The sequence below is a fragment of the Citrus sinensis genome, chromosome 3 (genome assembly GCF_022201045.2).
Source record: "Citrus sinensis cultivar Valencia sweet orange chromosome 3, DVS_A1.0, whole genome shotgun sequence".
In the NCBI taxonomy this organism is placed as follows: domain Eukaryota; kingdom Viridiplantae; phylum Streptophyta; class Magnoliopsida; order Sapindales; family Rutaceae; genus Citrus; species Citrus sinensis.
Window position 1 is genome coordinate 16,000,575 of NC_068558.1, and position 22,991 is coordinate 16,023,565.

The following is a 22,991-nucleotide window of genomic DNA, read 5'->3' on the forward strand; positions in this document are numbered from 1 at the left end:
TTATAAAAAACCCAATTTCTCTAAAAAGAAAAACTTTAGAGCCAAACCAAAGACCCCTTTTACTCCTTTCAATTACAAAGAAGCCATATGTCATAAGTGTGGCATAAAAGGCCATACTGCAAAATATTGCAGAATAAACAAGAAGCTCCAGGAGCTTGGCCTAGATGATGAAGTCCTTTCCAAAATTGCCCCTCTCATGGTAGAGTCTTCAGACTCTGAGTCTTCCATGTCGGGATATAGTGAGCCACTTCAGGTCGATGAGCTTTTTCACTCAGATACCTCTGCATCTAGCAGTAGTGGATCTGAAACAGATTCCTTTTTAAGAAAATCAATGTTTTGACTAAAGACCAAGAAACTTTTCTTGAACTCGTAAAGTATATTTCTGATCCAAGTCTTCAAAAAGAATATCTTGATAAGCTTTTAAAAACTCTGGATTTTAATAAAGCTGAAACTTCTAAAGTTCCAATTGTTAAAAAGAACTCTTATGATCTTACTGAGATTTTGAATAAAAAGAAAACGAAGAAAAATACCCCCAGTATTCAAGATCTTCAGAAAGAAATTAAAGACATTAAAACTGAGATTAGAGAATTAAAAGAAAAACAAAAAATGATTCTGAGACTATCCAACTTCTTTTGCAAAAATATTTACATGATAATTCAGAAAGAAGTTCCAATCTGGTGTTATAACAATTGGTGCTGTAGCAAAAGCTTTCTTCAATTCTATAAAAGTCTTTAAACAAAGCTTACCAAAATAGAAAGGCCTATCATGCTCCAGCAGCTAGCATAAGAGTTTTGATAATTTAGAAAAATCCTTAATGAATGTTATATAGAATTCTGCATGTCCCAAGAAATTCCTAATGCCTTTAACTGAAGTAAGTGGTGGGAGTTTACTATTTTGACCTTCTCCACTTATATTCCTTTTCTAGAGACTTTATGGCTTAGGATTATCCCTTCTTGTACCATAAAATGACATTTTTTCCTAATTCAACACTGAATTTATCTCCTCACATCTTTTAAGCATATTTTCTAGATTATGCAAACAATCATCATAGATCTCCCCAAAAATCGAAAAGTCATCCGTGAATACCTCAAGCGTTTGCTCTACCATATTTTAAAAAATAGACATCATACACCTCTGGAATAATGCTAGAGCATTGCATAAACTAAAGGACATCCTTCTGAAATCCTTCTGAAATAAGCAAAAGTTCCATAAAGACAAGTGAATATTGTCTTCTCCTTATCCTCTAGTGCTATAGCAATATGGTTGTAGCCAGAATACCCATCCAAGAACCAGTAGTACTTTTTTCCAACAAGTCTATCTAGCATCTAATCTATGAAAGGCAACCAGAAGTGATCATTCCTTATGGCTTTGTTTAGCTTCCTATAGTTCATGCAAACTCTTCATACAATCACTGTTTTTGTGGGAATAAGCTCATTCTTCTTATTTGTTACAATAGTCACTCCACCTTTCTTTGGATCACATTGTACTGGACTCACTCAGGAGCTGTCGGATATTGGGTAGATGATTCCAGCATCAAGTCATTTGATAATCTCTTTCTTCAGAACTTCTTTCATGATGGGATTTAATCTTCTTTGCTACTCTACCGAGTTGTTGTAGCAATCCTCCAGCAAGATCTTGTACATACATATAGAGGGGCTGATTCTTTTGATATCTGCCATGGTTTATTTAATGGCCTTCTTGTATCTCCCCAACATTTCCATTAAGCTCTTCACTTGATCTACATTTAAATAAGATGAAATGATTACATGTAGTGTGTTATTGTCACCAAGATAAACATATTTTAGATGTGAAGGTAGAAGTTTTAATTATAAAACATGAGGTAATTCAATAGATGGCACAGCAGGTTTCACTTGCCCATTTGAAAGATCTAAAGACTCAAAATGTCTGTCTGTCCTCACAGGTCACTTCTCTCTTAACTATGCTATATGCGTTGTTGCAGCATCTTCATCTTCAAGTTCTTCAAACGTGGCGGCCTTGATTTCTTCATTGTTGCAGCAATTATTTAAGCTGTCTGTGACAGCAAGGTTCACAGCACCGACCAAATCACAATCTTCAACTTCATCAAGACTCTTCATTACTTCCAATACATTAAAGGTAACTTACTGATCATTAACCCTCATACTCAACTCTCATTTTTTAACATCAATTAAAGTTTTTCCTGTGGCTAAAAAAGGTTTGCCTAGAATAATTTGTACTTCTTTATCTGCTTCAAAGTCCAACACTATGAAATCCACTGGAAAATGAATTTATCCACTTTAATCAATACATCTTCAATCTTGCCTTCAGGATAAGCATGAGATTTGTCAGCAAGTTGCAATGTCATTGTGGTTGGTCTGACTTCTCCAACTCCCAATTATTTGAATACTGATAATGGCATAAGATTAATACTTGCTCTCAAATCACAACGTGTCTTACTATTGTATTTAGTTCCTGTGGAACAAGGAATTTTAAATCTTCCTATATCCTTTAACTTCTAAGGCATTTTACTTAAAAGTATATGGTTGCATTCTTGTCTTAGAGCAACTATTTCAAATTCTCCAAGCCTCTTTTTCCTTGCCAATATATCTTTCAAAAACTTCACATAATTTGGCATTTATTCCAATACTTCCACAAAAGAAATTTTGATATGCAGTTGTTTTAATACTTCTAAGAATTTACTAAACTGCTTGTCATGTTTTTACTTCTGAAATCATTACGGGAAGATTTCCCCTTGGGTATAATTAGGTTATGTTCTTCTTTTTGGTACTTTAACTAAAATATGAACATTCTTTTCAGACCTTAAGTTAATCACCTTGCAATGCTCTTTTCTTTCTCTTCTTGGATCCTCTGTATTGCTTGGTAAATTGCCCTAAGGTATGTTGCTCAATGCTGTAGCAAGTTGTCCAATCTGATTCTCCAAGTTTCTTAAAGATATAGCTTGACTTTAGACCACTACTTCATTCTTCACAATATACTCCATAATCAGAGTTTCAAAGGAACTAAATTGATCATTAAAACAAAATCTGCACTGTTGGGATTGCTGTAGCAAATCTAATAATATTAATTCTTGTGGAGACGATCTTGAATACTCATAATTATATTACTTGTTGTGTACACTTGCACATTGACACCAATAGCATTAGTATTTTTACCCAACAAGTTTTTGGCGCCGTTGCTGGGGATTGATTATTCATTGTGATTTGTGAAATTAGTTTTAACGGTGCTAATTTTTAATTTTATTTTGATTTGTTTATTTTGTTGACATAGGTGATCTAACAACCGTTGCATGCGCAAATATAAATCTATTGAATTCCAGTTTGATCCAGAAATTGAACGAACTGTAAGGAGATTGAGAAGAGAGCATCAGGAATTACAAGCTGCTGTAATAATAGATGAATTCCAAGATTTGAGAAACTTGAACTGTAGAGAGGAGATACAACCAGTCAATGTACATGAAGGTCTGAATGGACAATGTGTTCAAAGGCAACCAGGGAACAACAACATTATTCACATGGCGAACGATATAGATAGAGCCATTCGAGATTACGCAGTGTTGACTCCTCAAGCCATACATCCGGGAATAGTTAGACCCGACATTCAAGCTGACAATTTTGAACTCAAACCCGTGATGTTTCAAATGCTTCAAATAGTGGGGCAATTTAATGGTTTGCCATTCAAAGATCCTCATCTATACCTTAAGTTATTTTTGGAAGTAAGTGATGCTTTCAAGATTGCTGGAGCATCGCAGGAAGCATTGAGACTCAAACTTTTCCCTTTTTCTTTGAGAGACCGAGCAAGAGCATGGTCGAATTCTCTACCACCAGATTCTATCACTACATGTAATGATTTGGCTAAAAAAATTTTGATGAAATACTTCCCGCCAACCCAGAATGCAAAGTTGAGGAACGAGATCACATCTTTCCATTAACTTGAAGATGAGAGCTTGTGTGATGCATGAGAGAGATTTAAGGAGTTACTCAGGAGATGTCCTCATCATGGTATTCCTTGTTGCATACAATTGGAAACTTTCTATAATGGTCTCAACCCAAGTACTAGATTGATGGTGGACATTTCAGCAAATGAGGCCTTATTATCTAAGTCTTATAATGAGGCTTATGAAATTTTAGAGAGAATAGCCAACAATAACTATCAGTGGCCGTCAACCAGACAAGCTGCTGCAAGAGGAACAGCATGAGTTCATAACGTAGATGCCTTGACAGTATTGTCAACCCAAGTAACTTCATTAACAAACATGGTGAAAGGTATAACCAGTGCTCCAGCAACTGTTAACCAAATTTCTGATGTGTCTTGTGAAATGCAAGTTATGCAACCCAAGAGGGGGGGTGAATTGGGATTTTAAATTTTATGCAATACAATTCGCACAACAATTTAATCTACCGCCTTAATCAAATCAAAAACAATAAATTCAATCAAGTACAATATTAAAAGAGTAAGGGAAGAGAAAACGAACACAAGGATTTTTACGTGGTTCGGCTATCCCTGCCTACGTCCACGCCTCCAAGCTCACCTGGCTTGAGGATTTCACTATCCAAGCCTCCCAAGGCTTCAAATGTTTACAATTGACTTCCAAGGTGTCAATGAACCTTTACAACAAGAGATTATATCCCCAATCTCTTCACACCAAGTGTTTCCCACACTTGTACACTCACAAATTGATGAGAAATGAAATTCACAACAATAAAACTCTCTTTAAGAGTGAATAACAAATTATAGCTCAATGATGATTCAACAAATGATGATTTACGAAATGGAAGCTCAATATATGTTATATGATCTTATATTTGCTTGTGTTAGTTCTTAAAATGAAGTTTGAGTTGAGTTTTTATAGTGAAAGCCCAAAAACTAGCCGTTATAGGCAAATTCCAGCGCTCAAGCGGTTAGCCGCTTGATTATCCGGCTAGCCGCTCAGGAACAGTAATATTACCGTTATTTTTGAATTTGCTACAGTAACACTGTTCATTGAAATTACACTTTAGCCTAAAACTTTCTATAATTATACTATGGCCCAAACGTCAGAAAACTTTACAAATAGGTCCAATTTCAGAACTTCATAAAAATAGATGTCTTTCTCAAACTTTCTGAAATTATGATATGGCCCCAAAGATTTTCTTGTTTCACACAAAGGTCCTTTTCAACATAATACCTATATTTTTCAAAGTTCTCAAAATCTTTCACTTTAGTCCAAAATATTCATAAATTATAGTATGACCCAAAACATTTCAAATGTTTGTAAAAACGTCCAACTCTGAATTTTAATACTTATTAAAATCAAAGATTTCAAATCTTAGCATTTAAGTCCAATTTACTCAAATCCACAAAATACTTTACTTTATAAAAACAAAACATTTTAGTTTATGAAAAGTATTTAATTAAATTAATCTCTTGAGCTTCTCAAATGCTAAATCATGCATCAATTAAATCATACCGGCTTTACAAGAATTTATCGCACTTATTTGTTCGTTAAGCTTTAAACGATATTCTTGATGTCGCCGTTGTCCGTTGAGTGTCTTCAATCTTGATTTCACTTGATTCACTTGCATAAATATTATCCTTCAAAAACTAGTGAAAATGTGAAATACAATATTTATTAAATCACTCAATACATATGTTTGTTATCATCAAAATTACATTATGTACAGCCCTTTAGGCTAACAATCTCCCCCTTTTTGATGATGACAAACATCTCATGTATTTTGACATTTAAACTCCCCCTTAATACATGGCATGCATGATTAAACATATAAATCAAAAACTCCCCCTGAATATTTGATTTATAATAATTTGAAAGCTCCCCCTTAATATTTCAAAAACATGCATAAATACTTGAAATACAAAATACGTATTACATGTCCTCATATTCAAAATACATGACTTCTCCCCCTTCATCATCAAAATTACTAGAAATTTATGTTAAGACCGATAATATGTCAATGGTTAATCTAGAAACATATAATAACCAAACATCCAATTAACCATTAAATGATCATGAACCATCATGCCATCAAAAGAATGCTCAAAATAAATTTTATCCAAAATCATATTGTATGCTCCCCCTAAATATATGGCCAATTAAAAACTTTAACCAAAATGATATTATCCAAAAACATATCATATTTATCTCCCCTTTCAAAAGAATAGAAAAATGCAATCGAAACAAGAGCATTAAAAAAAAATAATTCGATAAGGATATTACCAATTTTGTGCGAGGAAAAATTTCAGCAGAGTCTCCCCTTAAAATGCACAAATCCTCAAATACACATTGTGATTAATAACACTTCCATATAAGCTTAAACAATTATAACAAACCAACAACTCCATTAATTTATCAAGCGGCACATAAATAATCATCAAACATCAAATTCAATATGAATCCCTGAACACTTGTAACAATTATATCCGAGGATAAAACATTTTAATTAAATTTTCATAGTATTGCTCCTTAATAACTAAAACATTTTTTTTAAGCCTATAGCAATGAAAAAATAACTAAGAGATTTGTCACAGATTTTTAAATTCTTCAAATTACAAAGATTAACAAAATAAGGAGCGATAATCGACCTCGACATAAAATTGTCGTAAAACCATTTCCGAAGAGGTAGATGCTGAAAGTGGGTTGATATGAACTCCGTATTATCTCCATAATTTTCCTTACATCTCTTGGCAACTTGTTTGCTCATGGATTTATCACCATCCACCATTGTTGGAACAAAAACAAGCTTAAAGATCCAATTTCGGGTGTACAAAAATTGAGTGAAATGGATTTGTTTGAGACAAGAAAATCGATCCTAGAGATGAATGAAGCTAATATATGATGTAGATTGGATCAAAAATGGGCTAAAGGAAGCTTGAAAATGTAGAGAGAGAAACGAGTAGTTAGGTTTTTGATTTTGGGTTTTATGTGGAGAGTTGATAAAATGAAGTTTTGAGAACGAAAATTGAAGGAGTAATGGATGAATAATGATTTGGATGATTGATTTTAACAAGAAAATGAGTGAAAGATGAAGAATTTTGAGAGAGAAATGGTGAGGTACTGTTCACTCGTGAGAGATGATGATGAAATGATGAAAAATAAGTGAAGAAATCATGATGGAGAAGTGTTTAATGAAGATGAAATGCATGGGTATTAGTTTGAATGGTTGATTTGGGCATGAAAATGGATGAAAAAGGAGGAAAATGGAGGTGAAAATGGATGGGTTGCTCACGGTTTTGAGTGAGAGAGAAAGCATGTGCAGAAAACTCACGAAAGAGGAAGAAGAAGCAAAACAAATTTCCCAACCAGTGACCAAGCGGCTAGCCGCTTGGGGGCAAGCGGCTAGCCGCTTGCTCTCGGGTTTGGGACAGTTTTCCAAGCGGCTAGCCGCCTGGTTGCTGTCCACCTGCACTCTACTTGCTTTTTGGCTTGTTTCGATCAATTCCGTGATCATTTTGTGATCCCGAAACATCTCAAAAGCCAATTTAATGCATGATTCATGATTTTAAACATCCAAAAGATAATTAATTCAAACAAATAATCCATCCAACAAGCATACAATCATGAAGCATCTAAGCATTCAAAACTTAAGAAAATGCAGAAAGGTCAACTTCGAAATAAAAACTGTATTGATTGAACCAGAATTAACATGCAAGCTATATACCGTTGGAAAGATAATTAAGTTAGCTTTTCAATAAATTTTACAGAACTGGATTTGGAGTTTTCTAGAAGGAGTTATGACCAATTCATTACAGCTTGTGCAAACTTGGGATTTTCACAATAATTAAACATATAAGCATTCAAAAGTTAATAAATCAAACAGACCACTTAACTATCATGCTTAAACACTTCATAAACATTAACATCAAACGAATCCATCATGATAAGTTGATAAACTATCATCATTTATATATAACCTTGCATCATGATAAAACACTCAATGTTAAACACAATGATAATTCAATCATGTAAACATACAAGCATATTTTCGCAAATTCATTTATCATAATTCATTCAACAAAATTAATATGGCAAGAATTATTACCAAAACAATTAAATCATCTTGCCTCATCTTTCTCTCCTAGATCATGCTCAAATGATTATCCTCACAAGCTTTCATCAAGGAACTTCTCCACCATTCCTTGATTGTGGTACCTACAAAAAATTGTTCAAGTTGTGTATTTTGGTACCCAAATACTCTTGGGTCCTTGAGTGTTAGCAATGATTCCTTTTGGAACCCAAATACATTTTGCTCCATAATACACATTTCTTTTAATAGAACATCTATTCTTCATATGACTATTTTGATTGCAATAATGACATACAATTTGATCATTAATGGAGATAGTTTTAACAAAATAACTCTTATAATATTTTTGTTTCAAATTTGGCTTATAACCGATACCTCCTTTATCAAACACACATTTTTGTGAATTAAGCAAGTTATCCAACATCTTTTGCCCATTTGTGAATTTTAACACAATTTGATTTAGTTCATTGCTCTTTTTCTTAAGCACTTCATTTTCTTTCATTAATTCACCAACATGTGATTTCTCATGCTCATATGAAGTACTTTGCTTGCATTTAAATGATGCAATTCTATCATGCAACATTTTATTATCCAACTCTAGTCCTTTAATCTTTTCATTTAATGAATCATTGCATTTCTGTAAAGCATCATTTTCATTTTTCAAGTCATCTACATATGATTCTAGATGCTCATGTGAAGTGCTAGGTTTCTCATTCGATAATGCAACTTTATCATGCAATGTTTTATTCTCTAATTCTAGGCATGTAATCTTTGCACTTAGAGATTCATTCTCATTTGTGAGTTTTACCATTTTCTTTTTAAGACATACATTCTTTCTACCAATTTTTATCCAATTATCATGCAATTCTTTAAAAGCATCATATAATTCATCATAAGTAGAAAGATCATTTACCTCATCAAGTTCATCATCCGATTCATCTCCAATTGCCATGAGAGCTAGATTTGTCATTTCTTGATGTTCTTCACCATCACTTGTTTCCTCATCGCTATCATCCCATGTGGCTACCATTGCTCTCTTCTTGAGCTTATTGAGAAGAGGGCATTCCGTTCTTATATGACCGGGCTTCTTGCACTCATAACATTTGATTACTTCATTCTTCTCCTTTCGGTTCTTGAGGTCTCTAGATTTTCTTCGCTCACCGGATTTCTTAAAAAGTTTTCTAAGCCTCCTAGCCAGCATATCCATCTCCTCCTCATCCAGCTCGCTTTCCTCATCACTTTCATGTTTCATGGCTTTGAGAGCAATGCTTTTCTTCTTCTCCCCATTGCCTCTTTCGGCTGCCAAATCTTCCTCATAAGAAATAAGAGAACCAATTAAATCGTCAATAGATAAAATATTTAAATCTTTGGCTTCCTCAATGGCAGTCCTTTTTTATCTCCATTCCTTAGGTAACGACCTAATGATTTTCTTAACTTTCTCACTATTTGAAAATGTCTTTCCTAGGGCTCCTAGAGTGTTCACTATGTCCGTAAATCTAGTATACATAGAATACACACTCTCATTTTGTTCCATTTGAAACAATTCATATTGTCGAGTGTACCTACTAATTTTAGACTCTTTCACTTGATTCGTGCCTTCATAAACAACTTCAAGTTTGTGCCAAATTTCATTAGCACTTTCACAACTAGATACTCTATGAAACTCTTTCTTATCTAGTGCACAAAACAAGGCATTCATAGCTTTGGAGTTTAGAGAAGCTTTTCTCTTTTCCAATTCATTCCATTCCCTTGAAGGTTTTGGAATATCTTCCCCAACTTCGTTTTTAATCAAAGGCATAAATGGACCATCACAAACAATTTCCCAAATTTCATAATCTAAAGCTTGTAAATAAATTCTCATCCTAGTTTTCCAATATGGGTAGTCATTACTGTCAAAGAACGGTGGTCTAATTGTGGATTGTCCTTCCCTAAAGGTTGAGTCACTATGGGTTGCCATGGATCTTTAACTCTAGACGATTAAGTCTACACAAGAGCACCTTGCTCTGATACCAAATGAAATGCAAGTTATGCAACCCAAGAGGGGGGTGAATTGGGATTTTAAATTTTATGCAATACAATTCGCACAACAATTTAATCTACTACCTTAATCAAATCAAAAACAATAAATTCAATCAAGTACAATATTAAAAGAGTAAGGGAAGAGAAAACAAACACAAGGATTTTTACGTGGTTCGGCTATCCCTGCCTACGTCCACGCCTCCAAGCTCACCCGGCTTGAGGATTTCACTATCCAAGCCTCCCAAGGCTTCAAATGTTTACAATTGACTTCCAAGGTGTCAATGAACCTTTACAACAAGAGATTATATCCCCAATCTCTTCACCCCAAGTGTTTCCCACACTTGTATACTCACAAATTGATGAGAAATGAAATTCACAACAATAAAACTCTCTTTAAGAGTGAATAACAAATTATAGCTCAATGATGATTCAACAAATGATGATTTACGAAATGGAAGCTCAATATATGTTATATGATCTTATATTTGCTTGTGTTAGTTCTTAAAATGAAGTTTGAGTTGAGTTTTTATAGTGAAAGCCCAAAAACTAGCCGTTATAGGCAAATTCCAGCGCTCAAACGGTTAGCCGCTTGATTATCCGGCTAGCCGCTCAGGAACAGTAATATTACCGTTATTTTTGAATTTGCTACAGTAACACTGTTCATTGAAATTACACTTTAGCCTAAAACTTTCTATAATTATACTATGGCCCAAACGTCAGAAAACTTTACAAATAGGTCCAATTTCAGAACTTCATAAAAATAGATGTCTTTCTCAAACTTTCTGAAATTATGATATGGCCCCAAAGATTTTCTTGTTTCACACAAAGGTCCTTTTCAACATAATACCTATATTTTTCAAAGTTCTCAAAATCTTTCACTTTAGTCCAAAATATTCATAAATTATAGTATGACCCAAAACATTTCAAATGTTTGTAAAAACGTCCAACTCTGAATTTTAATACTTATTAAAATCAAAGATTTCAAATCTTAGCATTTAAGTCCAATTTACTCAAATCCACAAAATACTTTACTTTATAAAAACAAAACATTTTAGTTTATGAAAAGTATTTAATTAAATTAATCTCTTGAGCTTCTCAAATGCTAAATCATGCATCAATTAAATCATACCGGCTTTACAAGAATTTATCGCACTTATTTGTTCGTTAAGCTTTAAACGATATTCTTGATGTCGCCGTTGTCCGTTGAGTGTCTTCAATCTTGATTTCACTTGATTCACTTGCATAAATATTATCCTTCAAAAACTAGTGAAAATGTGAAATACAATATTTATTAAATCACTCAATACATATGTTTGTTATCATCAAAATTACATTATATACAGCCCTTTAGGCTAACATCTTGTGTTTATTGTGGAGAATGACATTTATTTGACAATTGTTCTGGGAATCTAGCTTCAGTCAATTATGTGGGCAGCTTCAATAGACAGAACCATAGCAATCCATATTCAAACACTTACAACCCTGGATGGAGACAACATCCGAACTTTTCATGGGGTTGTCAGAACCAGACTGCTGCAGCACCTAGTGGATTTTATCAGCAAAATCAAGAGCAAAGAAGATCAACAATGATCAACTCAGCTCCCTTGAAGGTTTGATTAAGGATTATATTGTGAAGAATGAAGTAGTTGTCCAAAGTTATATTGTATCTTTGAGAAACTTGGAAAATCAAATTGAACAGCTTGCTACAACATTGAGCAACAGACCTCAAGGTAGTTTACCCAGTAATACAGAGGACCTAAGAAGAGAAGGGAAAGAGCACTGCAAAGTGATTAATTTGAGATCTGGAAAGGATGTTCATAGTCCCGTTGGTATATCAAAAAGAAGAGTTGAGTCCACTTCAATCCAGAAAGAAACTCAAATTGAAAAAGAGCCACAATCCTCAACTTCACAGCTCACTGGTGAGAGCAGTCAAGCTGCAGCATTTGCCAAAAATGATGATCCAACACCTGTGGATAACGAGATTGCAACAACAGACCCGAGTAAAGCAAAATAGAAGCAGTCTGCACAACCTGCTGCAGCACAACAATTTAAACATCCACCACCCTTTCCTTAAAGGTTTCAGAAGAAAAAACAAGACAAGCAGTTCAGCAAAATCTTGGGAGTGCCTGAAACAACTATTTATCAATATCCCTTTTGTGGAAGCTCTAGAGCAAATGCCAAATTATGCGAAACTTTTAAAGGATATTTTGACAGAGAAAAGAAGACTTGGAGAGTTTGAAACAGTTGCTCTAACATAAGAGTGCAGCCGAATGCTTCAGAGTAAGATACCACAAAAGATGAAGGATCCAAGAAGCTTTTCAATCCCATGCTCCATAGGCACTAAATACAGTGGCTAAACACTTTGTGATCTGGGGGTTAGCATCAACCTCATGCCTTTATCAGTATTTAAGCAATTGGGAGTTGGTGAATGTAGACTAACAACAGTGACTCTACAACTTGCTGACAGATCTCATGCCTATTCAAAAGGAAAGATTGAAGATGTGTTGGTGAAGGTGGATAAATTTATTTTTCCGGTGGATTTCATTGTGCTAGACTTTGAGGCAGACAAAGAAGTGTCAATCATTGTAGGGAGACCTTTCTTAGCCACGAGAAAGACTTTAATTAATGTTCAAAAGGGAGAATTAACCATGAGGGTGAATGACCAGCAAGTTACAATCAATGTGCTGGATTCCATAAAGACTCCCGATGAGATTGAAGATTGTAATTTTCAATCTTCAATAAATTCTATATTTAGTCTAGGACATTTGTATACATTTTTTTCCCATTTTCTATAATGATATCTATTTATTACACATGTTAATTAAGTGCAATTATTTATCTTGATGTGGATCAAGTAAAAAAACACAAAGAGATATCAATAAAATTAGATCTAATTTTGAATATTATGTATACTTTATGTAGTTTCAAACTTTTTACTTGTATTTGGAGACCATTTAAGGTTGTTGCTGAAGAAGTGTAGAAAGATGTAAAATAACCTCATCTTAAAACAACTATAAAAGATATTAAAATAATATTTTTTTCAAAATCCGATTTTGAGAAAAAATTAAAACAGAAATTTCAATCAAATCCATTTCACTGTGTCCATGCTTAACCATGACATCTTGAATTTCAAGAAACAGCCTAATAATCTTATATTCCTCTGGTTCCCTATATCCTATCGCATACATCACCCCATTAATTTTAACCGAAAAAAAGGTAACATGGCTACCTGCATTAATTTTAAACAAAAGTATTGCATCAAAAAAGGATAAACCAATATAATTTTATTTAGCAAACAACAAAAAAACTCAACCTAAATGAAATATACATGTAATTCGGCTAAAAAACGCACAAAAGCAAATTCAATCTAATACATATAAAAAATATAAACTAAAAAGAAAAAATAGCCCAGCAAAAAGAAAGAAAGTAGTGAATATAGTGAATTTAGTCTAATAGATAGAAAAATTATCACTCATAAGAATACATAGAATTCAACTTTACATGAACAAAGAAGCAAATACAATGAATTCAATCTTATTAATATAACAATACCAAATTGTTGAAATGAATACAGGTATAATAATGGTGTATTTGGTCTAACAATTACATAAAGAGCAAATTAAAAACAACAAATTAACAAAATACAACATTGAACAAAAAAAAGAATCCACCAATAATTAAACATAGTTTGTCATTTTGAAAAATAGACTTGAAAAACTTAATTTTTCACAACGATCACTCAATATGGAAAAATTTTTATCAGAAAATGCTTGCAGAAATCACTAAAAAAATAGAGTTACTAACCTTTAAACTCAGGTTCTCTCCAGTACTTGAACTCAATCAATGCTACCAAAGCTTTGGTCAAAATCACAGTAGATTTATACAACATTTTTTGCGCCGTCCCACGTTCTCTCGATCTCTCCTCTCAGACGAAGAATATGGCAGTTTCTGTAGGTTTTTTTTTCATTTGAAAGAACTGATCCTTAACTTAATCAGGTTAATTGAGTTTACTTTAAACTATTTCCACCTGTCAAAAATAAAGAATGAGAAACGACTCATTTGTTGTTTTACTAAAATGTCCTCAACGTTGTTAATATTTTTAACTGAGCAATTAAGTTAAGGATTTGAATGTCATTAGTTTGTAATTGAAAGAATTTAATTGATTCATTTAGTAAACTTCTGGTCTCTGAATTTTTTTTCTAGAACTAATGAGAACTCAATTAAAAATTACCCATTGATCTATTACTAGTAAACAAAACAAAAACTTGCAAACATAACATAAAACTAGTAAATCATCAACTACTGTAAAATAAAACATAAATTTTGGAAATGAAACATAAGAATTATAAAAGGAAGGTAAAATAAGTAAATTACTATAAAACTGATAAATTGATGTATTACTGGTAAATAAAATGAAAACTTATACGTATAATATAAAAAAAGTAAATCAACATTAAATGCAAAATAAAACATAAACTTTGTAGATTATGCATAAAACTTATGAATAAAAGGCAAAATAAATAAATTAATATAAGAGTGTTTGTCAGAAATAAAAGTTTACAATTTTAAAATAAAAACTCGTTATAATGTTTATTACCTTATATATTTATTATTTTTTAATTTAAATATAACAATGGTAGTTTTGCATTTCTATAATACATGTGATGTTTAATTAAGGATGAAATTTTTTCTCAAAATCGAATTTTGAAAAAAATATTATTTTAATATCTTTCATAGTTGTTGTAAGATGAGGTTATTTTACATCTTTCTACACTTCTTCAACAACAACCTTAAATGGTCTCCAAATACAAGCAAAAAGTTTGAAACTACATAAAGTATACATAATATTCAAAATTAGATCTAATTTTATTGATATCTCTTTTTTTTTTTTACTTGATCCACATCAAGATAAATAATTGCACTTAATTAACATGTGTAATAAATAGATATCATTATAGAAAATGGAAAAAAAATGTATACAAATGTCCTAGACTAAATATAGAATTTATGATAACCGATTCAATTAAACTTATTCCACTTTTTTTTAGTATAATTTTTTTGCTTAATTAATGAATTTTTTTTGTTTAATTAAAGAATTTTTTTTTGTAAATGAATAAAATATTTTTCACTAAAATTATGTAGAAACAATGTTAATTTTTTAAATAATTAATAATCTTTTATGAATTTACTGGTTTTACTTTACATTTACTAATTCTATTTGTAATTTACAATATTTATATTTATCATGATATTGATGCCGTAAATTTCATTACGGCATTATCTATAAAATTTTCCTTGAAATAATTAATGGAATCCACAATCCAATTCTTACTACTTAACTTTATTGATAAATAATTTTAATTGCCAACGGCTATGCAGCTCTGTTTGAATAAAGCCCTTTTGCATGGTTCCAGTACGTGGAAATTTGTCACAGAAATTTTGTAACTTAATTGATATGAAAATTTGTTTAATATTATCAAGTGAATTACTAATAATGATTAAAACTTATTATCATACTCAAGTATACATTAGCAAGAAATTTTGTACGAACATCTGTAATTGAGCCTGACCCATAAAAATTGTTAACTCTATATTTTTTCAGTTATATTAATTATTGGTTAATTAGACACTGATCTGCATGGACCCTCATGGATAAGTCTCTCGTTAATGTGCTCTGTAGTTGCACGAAAAATCCATGACCACGCTTTTGGCATTCAAAATCATCACCAAAGGAACGTAAAAAGTCAACGCAAGATAAGACCATCTTGGGAAGTATATTAATTTTATTATACGTAAGAGGTCTCCCATTTGCATGCATAAAGGTTGAAAATTACAAATGACACACCGGAGATTTGATTGACACACACATCAACAATCCATATGCATGAAAATGACAAGAACTTAATTTTCTGTTTCTACGCATGGCAGTTTATTTTTCTTAAAAAACAAAGATAAAAGAGAATAAAACGCAGCAACTCGATTGATCGCTATCTTGCTCCAAGTAAGCCTTCCATCAAACCCTTGCTTTCTTTATTCGGATACCATTCGCCTCTCCTACAAGAACAAATTAATCAATCTCTTTTATTTGTCACTTAATCAATAGGAACGCAATTAAACAGAACACGGTGCTTAAAATTGAAATGCTTAATGTAATTCTGAACTACTAGTCTTTACATGTACAGTTTTAAAAATAAATGAGATTACCATAAAAGCATGAGCTATTCATGGCCGCTTTCTAGTAGTAGTAAGGAGGAGGGGGAGATGCATAGACGTAAGGGTGAGGTGGTGGTGGGGACTTGGGGACAGGAGGTGGCGGGGAATAGGAAATTGGAGTTGGTGCCGGAGCAGGCACGTAGACTGGTGGAGGAGGTGGCGGGGGCAGGTAAACAGGGGGTGGTGGTGGAGAATTGTGAACCGGTGGCGGGGGTGGTGGAGACTTGTACTTGGGAGGGGGAGGAGATGTGTAGTAGTATTTGTTTGCGGAGGCTTCTAACGGCAAGTAGCTAAGAGAGACTGATACTACCAAAAGAGTGGCAAAGAGGCAGCCCATTTGAGACCCCATCGTTCAATAAAGTGGAGTTTCACTTGTGCTATAAACAAAGCTCGTTCCCCTCCTTATATAGACTTCCTTTTTACCTTCTCTACCAAACTTCTCATATTTAACCTTGACGTTAAACAATTTTATGTATGAAAAGGATGTCATCAAGTGGGACCAATTTGACTAAATTTAAAATTTATATGATTTTGTTTAGTGGCCAGCTGTTGGCCAAGCAGGGAATAAAGTAATTAACAGTCCGAGAGTCACGATCCTGTTAAAGATATGGCTTTTTTGTTTTTTAATCAATGTAATAATTTGCGCAGGGGTCTTTGTGATTTATTTCAATAACGTTATTCTTCATGAAGAGCTTGAAAACATGTACTTAATTACCTAACTTATCATGAATGTTTTGGCCTTGGATCCAGGCGGCGAGACTTATTTTCAACGTCATTTCATTTATTTATTCATTTTCACTTCGCAGCTTATTAATTGTTTTAATTCCTCCAAAAACAAGTAGCTAGCGATATATTTAACATAGCTTTAATTTAAATTTCTTATGAATTCCTTTTAATGCTCTTATCTCACGGTGAAATTAATTTTCTCCTTGGGCATAGCAGAAGCAAAACAGTAGATATCGTTCAAGTACTGGATCAAGTCAATGCGATAAAGTTACGCTCTAATCGAAGTGTGATTAAACTCAAAGGCTTCTAATTAGTGCCACAAGGACCGTTTTGCAATATATGCAAAATTTATGTGAAATTGTATAATTTATATAATTCAAGGATTTTACCTTCTATTTTTGTTTAATTGATTTTGAATAACTGGATGATTTCTTCTTCCATCTCTTCTACATATATATTTAAAGTTTTATTATAATATTATGAAGATCTAAATGATTATTAAATTTATAAAGATTTATAAAACCTGAATATACTATAGCACCGGCATTCATAATTTATTGTCTCTCTTGAGATATAAACTAGATTTGTTCTTCCAACATATATATCCATGTGTCCAATCTATTTTCCCAACCAAGGTACATGCCATCAATGCTTTCACATAGATATTATAATCTAAATTGAGCATTCAGAATAAAAAATTTCACATCACTATTATTGTTATTATTAATCAATAGACTTATTATGGACGGTTTAGAGTCCTGTTATTTATTTTGCATCAATCTTGAATTATCTTAAGACCGGTTAAAATAGATTCTATTAATACTATTATATTTTCTTCCTTAAATGTGTCATGTATTTCATTGTTATCTTCAAAGTTTATTCTCTCCATATCTCTCTAAAAGATTGGGGATACACTTGGGTTAAGAGATTGGAGATAATCTCTAGATGTAAAGGTTGATTGACGCCTAAGAAGTCAATTGTAAGTGTTCTTGAAGTTTTGAAGGCTTGACTAGTGGAATGCCCAAGCTCGGTGTGCTTAGAGGCGTGGATGTAGGCAAGGTTGGCCGAACCACGTAAAACTCTCTGTGTTTTAATCTCTCTTCCTTTATCTTTTTATATTTTGGTTGATTTATTTATTATTGCTTTAGATTCGTTTAAGATTTGCATTAAGTTTTGATTAAGAATTGCATAATTTTTAGAAACCTAATTCACCCCCCTCTTGGGTTGGTTAGATATTATTTCACTAACATGCCTCTGTTTGTGCAAAATATAATAAGGTAATTTAGAGTACTAACCAGAGTACTCTTCCTCGAAATTCTAGAATAGGTTCGCTAGTTCCATGAGCCCATAGATTGGCCCATGCTCAGCACTGTTATAGCTCCACACATCATGCAAGATCACTCCCGCAACTATTCCACACGACCTAAAGCAACACATTGCCGACTAGCCCAATAAGATCTGCCTAAGTTCATTAGTTGAATAATTTGTTTTAATTCTAATTTATAATAAGAATGGCACTGATAAAATTACTGTAGCAATTCCTATAATAATAATCCTTGTGGAGACGATCTTGAATTTTTATCGTTATATTACTTGTTGTCTACATTTTCACATTGACACTAATAGCATTAGAAAATCGACAGCAAGTTTTTTGCGCCGTTGCCGGGGATTGGTGCTTATTGTGTTTTGTGAAATCAATTTTAGTTGGTACAGTGGAGTTCTTTGCCACCAGACTCCATCACCACATGGAATGATTTGGCTGACAAAATTTTGATGAAATATTTCCCACCAACAAAGAATGCAAAGTTGAAGAATGAGATCACATCTTTCCATCAACTTGAAGATGAAAGCTTGTATGATGCATGAGAAAGATTCAAGGAGTTACTCAGGAGATGCCCTCATCATGGTATTCCTTATTGCATACAATTGGAAACTTTCTACAATGGGTTGAACTCAAGCACTAGGGGCTTTATTGTCTAACTCATATAATGAGGCTTATGAAATTTTGGAAAGGATAACTATCAATGGCCATCAACTAGACAAGCCACAGTGAGAGGAGCAGCAGGAGAACACAATGTGGATGCACTGACAACATTAACAACCCAAGTAACCTCATTGACAAATATGGTAAAAGCAACGGCCACTGTTCCAGCAACATTTAACCAAGTTGCTGAAGTCTCTTGTGTTTATTATAGAGAGGGACATCTATATGATAATTGTCCTAAGAATTCAGCTTCAGTCAATTATGTGGGCAATTTTAATAAACAAATTCCAAGCAATCCATTTTCAAACACCTATAACCTTGGATGGAGACATCACCTAAATTTTTCATGGAGCAATCAGAATCAGCATGCTGCAGCATCCAGTGGACATAACAGACTTGCTCAGCCACCTGGTTTTCACCAGCAATTTTAAGGGTAAAGAAACACCAGTAATGATCAATTTAGTTCCCTTGAAACTCTGATTAAGGAGTATATTGTGAAGATTGAAGTAGTGGTCTAAAGCCAAGCTGTATTTTTAAGAAACTTGGAGAATAAGATTGGACAGCTTGCTACAGCATTGAGCAACATACCTCAGGATAATTTACTAAACAATATAGAGGATCCAAAGAGAGAAGGAAAAGAGCATTGTAAGGGGATTAACTTAAAGTCTGGAAAGGATGTCCATATTCTTGTTAAAGTACCAAAAAAAAGAGTGGAACCTAATTCAACCCAAGGGGAAACTCAAATTAAAGAAGAGACACAACAACCCATTTTCCAGCACACTAGTGAGAGTTGCTAAGCTATAGCAACTGCAAAAAAACATGATTCAGTGCTTGTTGAGGAAGAAGTTGCAGCACCAACAATAACATACCATAATAGAGCAAGAGAAAAGCAATCTGTATAGTCTGCTACAGTACAACAATTTACACATCCACCACCCTTCCCACAAAGATTTCAAAAGCGAAAGCAAGACAAGCAGTTCAGTAAATTCTTGAAAGTATTGAAACAACTGCATATCAACATTCCTTTTGTGGAAGTATTAGAACAAATGCCAAATTATGTAAAGTTTTGGAAATGTATATTGGCAAGGAAAATGCGGCTTGGAGAATTTGAAATAGTTGGTCTAACATTAGAATACAGCCATATGCTTCAGAGTAAAATACCTCAGAAGTTAAAGGATCCAAGAAGTATCACAATTCATTATTCCATAGGAACTAAATACAGTGGCAATACACTTTGTGATTTGGGAGCAAGCATCAATCTTATGACATTATCATAATTCAAGCAATTGGGAGTTGGAGAAGTCAGACCAACCACAGTGACATTGCAATGTGCTGCCAGATCTCATGCTTATCCTGAAGGCAAGATTGAAGACGTGCCAATTAAAGTGGATAAATTCTTTTTCCTAGTGGATTTCATAGTGTTGGACTTTGAGGCAAATAAAAAAGTACCAATTATTCTAGGCAGGCCCTTTTTAGCTACAGGAATTTCAAACTTATCACTATTACAACACTAATTTTAATATTGACAGGATTTTTAGGTCCTATTACAACACTTTCATGAAATGACTGACCACCTGACCTAGTGTGCACCTCAAACTCAATGTAGGACAACTATTGATAAAAAAAAACTCCTCGAAAACCCAATACAATTCACTATCGTTTGAAATTAGCTTCCTCTGCCTACTTGTAGTCCATGGCAATACAACAGAAATTTCAATCAAATCCATTTCACTGTGTCCATGCTTAATCATGGCATCTTGAATTTCAAGAAACAGCCTAATAATCTTATCGCATACATCACCCCATTAATTTTAACCCAAAAAAGGGTAACATGGCTACCTGCATTAATTTTAAACAAAAAGTATTGCATCAAAAAAGGATAAACTAATATAATTTTATTTAGCAAACAACAAAAAAACTCAACCTAAATGAAATATACATGTAATTCGGCTAAAAAATGTACAAAAGCAAATTCAATCTAATACATATAAAAAATATAAACTAAAAAGAAAAAATAGCCTAGCAAAAAGAAAGAAAGTAGTGAATATAGTGACTTTAGTCTAATAGATAGAAAAATTATCACTCATAAGAATACATAGAATTCAATTTTACATGAACAAAGAAGCCAATACAATGAATTCAATCTTATTAATATAACGATACCAAATTGTTGAAATGAATAAAGGTATAATAATGGTGTATTTGGTCTAACAATTACATAAAGAGCAAATTAAAAACAACAAATTAACAAAATACAACATTGAACAAAAAAAAGAATCCATCAATAATTAAACATAGTTTGTCATTTTGAAAAATAGACTTGAAAAACCTAATTTTTCACAACGATCACTCAATATGGAAAAATTTTTATCAGAAAATTCTTGCAGAAATCACTAAAAAAATAGAGTTACTAACCTTTAAACTCAGGTTCTCTCTAGTACTTGAACTCAATCAATGCTACCAAAGCTTTGGTCAAAATCACAGTAGATTTATACAACATTTTTTGCACCATCCCACGTTCTCTCGATCTCTCCTCTCACATGAAGAATATGGCAATTTCTATAGGTTTTTTTTTTTCATTTGAAAGAACTGATCCTTAACTTAATCAGGTTAATTGAGTTTACTTTAAACTATTTCCACCTGTCAAAAATAAAGAATGAGAAACAACTCAATTGTTGTTTTACTAAAATGTCCTCAACGTTGTTAATATTTTTAACTGAGCAATTAAGTTAAGGACTTGAATGACATTAGTTTGTACTTGAAAGAATTTAATTGATTCATTTAGTAAACTTCTGGTCTCTGAATTGTTTTTCTAGAACTAATGAGGACTCAATTAAAAATTACCCATTAATCTATTACTAGTAAACAAAACAAAAACTTGCAAACATAACATAAAACTAGCAAATCATCAACAACTGTAAAATAAAACATAAATTTTGGAAATGAAACATAAGAATTGTAAAAGGTAGGTAAAATAAGTAAATTACTATAAAACTGATAAATAGATGTATTACTAGTAAATAAAATGAAAACTTATACGTATAATATAAAAAAAGAAAATCAACATTAAATGCAAAATAAAACATAAAATTTGTAGATTATGCATAAAACTTATGAATAAAAGGCAAAATAAATAAATTAATATAAGAGTTATTGTCAGAAACAAAAGTTTACAATTTTAAAATAAAAACTCGTTATAATGTTTATTACCTTATATATTTATTATTTTTTAATTTAAATATAACAATGGTAGTTTTGCATTTCTATCATACATGTGATGTTTAATTAAGGATGAAATTTTTTCTCAAAATCGGATTTTGAAAAAAATATTATTTTAATATCTTTCATAGTTGTTGTAAGATGAGGTTATTTTACATCTTTCTACACTTCTTCAACAACAGCCTTAAATGGTCTCCAAATACAAGCAAAAAGTTTGAAACTACATAAAGTATACATAATATTCAAAATTAGATCTAATTTTATTGATATCTTTTTTTTTTTTACTTGATCCACATCAAGATAAATAATTGCACTTAATTAACATGTGTAATAAATAGATATCATTATAGAAAATGGGAAAAAAATGTATACAAATGTCCTAGACTAAATATAGAATTTATGATAAATCAAACTTTTTACAATTCTAATTCATGTCTTATCCACGCTTTTGAATGCCAAAAGCGTGGTCATTTAAAATCGGAGTGTCCACTTCTCGACAAACTCAAGAAGAAAGCCATGGTGGCTACTTGGGACGATAGCGATGAAGAATTGAGTGATGAAGAAGATTCACAAGAAGTATCAAACCTAACACTTATGGCAATAGAAGATGATGAACTTGATGAGGTAAATGATCTTCCTACTTATGATGAGTTATATGATGCTTTTATAGAATTGTAGGATGAATTGATGAAAGTTGGTAGAAAGAATGCATGTCTTAAAAAGAAAACAGCAGAGCTCACAAATGAAAATGAATCTCTAAGTGCAAAGATTAGTTGCCTAGAATTAGAAAATAAAGCATTGCATGATAG

The 22,991-nt window shown here is 32.5% G+C and overlaps 1 long non-coding RNA gene and 2 other non-coding genes across 3 annotated transcripts; all 3 read right to left on the minus strand.

Annotated features, from left to right (window-relative positions):
• Positions 1 to 3,895: 3,895 nt before the first annotated feature.
• Positions 3,896 to 4,002, minus strand: LOC112496288 (small nucleolar RNA R71). The gene has a single exon (XR_003062794.2). It is a non-coding gene; the product is annotated as a small nucleolar RNA R71 (small nucleolar RNA).
• Positions 4,003 to 15,803: 11,801 nt separating this feature from the next.
• Positions 15,804 to 16,741, minus strand: LOC107176965 (uncharacterized). Its single transcript, XR_008053474.1, has 2 exons — positions 16,245 to 16,741; positions 15,804 to 16,094 (listed from the first exon to the last, which is right to left on the minus strand). It is a non-coding gene; the product is annotated as an uncharacterized LOC107176965 (long non-coding RNA).
• Positions 16,742 to 18,782: 2,041 nt separating this feature from the next.
• On the minus strand, positions 18,783 to 18,889 carry LOC127901647 (small nucleolar RNA R71). Its single transcript, XR_008053891.1, has one exon. It is a non-coding gene; the product is annotated as a small nucleolar RNA R71 (small nucleolar RNA).
• Between the last annotated feature and the right edge of the window lie 4,102 nt (positions 18,890 to 22,991).